Below are 1,568 nucleotides of genomic sequence, written 5' to 3' on the forward strand. Positions count from 1 at the left end.
CTGTCTGTATTTACTTTTATTTGTACTGTATGTTTTTCAACCTGGATCTTTTAATATACAGTGTCCTGTACATTAAAATAGTCTGAAAAGTTATCAATTCCTCTCATTCTCTAATACTATAATAACAGAATAAACAATATATTTAATTATGGTGTTTCTGCACAATTTTAAAAAAGCACAAAGAGAATTAGCTAAAACTCTTGTGACAAATCCTGGTTTCTTTGAATATAGAATAATGATTGGAAAATGTTATTTCATGGCAAACACAGATGACAACAAATTGGGTTTCCTCACAATATAAAAAGAATATTTTATAAAAAATCCACTGACAGGGGCCAGAGTTATGGCTCAGCAACAAGAGCGCTTGCCTAGCATGCATTAAGCACTGGGTTCAATCCCTGGCACCACATTAAAATAAAGGTATTGTGTCCATCTACAACTAAAAAAAAAAAAAAAAAAATCCACTGACAAAGTCCTTTCAGAGTGTTAATTTCTTTCTCAAAATAGCAAACATAATTTACTATTCAGAAAAATGACTTCTTTGCCAGCAATTAATTCTGTTTATGTTCAAAGATTTTAATAAGTATTAAAAATAATGGCATATGGAGTCTGATTCCCCAAGTACAGGAGAATAGTCTCCCTTTTCCTGGATTGTTTCAAGACTATTCCTCAACTGTCTATCCTTAAAATTAGCCCTCAAAACTGGAAGAGGAACAATTTGTCCACTACTGTCACAGAATGATTTCTTCCAGGTTCAGTTCTTCCATACCAGACACAGTTGTTTTCTAAACCAGCTTATTGTGTATCTACAATTTAACTGTAACTAAAAGACTGGATTTTTAAGACTCAAACAAATGGCAAATTTTTTTCCTGTAGCAACAGGTCATTGAACAATTATTTTAAGAAAGGACACTTTCAAAGGATTATAAAATGGCAGTATTTATAAAGATCTTAAATATAATCATTAGCTGAACTCCAGTTTGCTCAAAGGTCCTCAAATTATAGGGTGTTACTCTTTCTATCTTTTTCCTGCCACCATTACCTCCTCAAAACAATCCACAATCTTTAGGAAGATTGTGAGTGGGTGGGGATTGAGGATTGAGAAGGGTTCCTGGAAAATACACAAGTTTTTTCTCTCATAGTAATTCTGGGAAAATTTATTCTTTTCAATCTACTTGGGCACATACATAGTTTTAGGCCTCATTTTCTTCATCTTTGTATCTCTAGTACAAATATTTTCAGACAGCAAAGTTGTCTTCAACTTTTGAAATAGAAATAGGAGAGGTAATCAGAAGATCTTTCTCTAAGACAGGAGAAAAATGAAGTTATTATCTACAAGATTCAGGTTAAATGATGTGCTGAAGGTCCCTTCTAACAAACAGGAAGAGGGCTAGGAATGTAGCTCTAAGGTAGCATCTGTGCTTTATATGCGAAAACCTTGGGTTTGGTCCTCAGCAACCAAAATAAACCAAAACAAAAACTAGCCAGAAACAAAATATTGAGCTAGAAAATTACTGTGTAGGATAAAAAGATAAAAAAGTTTTGCAACCTCTTTTTTCACTTATATC

Source organism: Marmota marmota, unplaced genomic scaffold, assembly GCF_001458135.2.
Source record: "Marmota marmota marmota unplaced genomic scaffold, marMar, whole genome shotgun sequence".
Classification (NCBI taxonomy): Eukaryota; Metazoa; Chordata; class Mammalia; order Rodentia; family Sciuridae; genus Marmota; species Marmota marmota.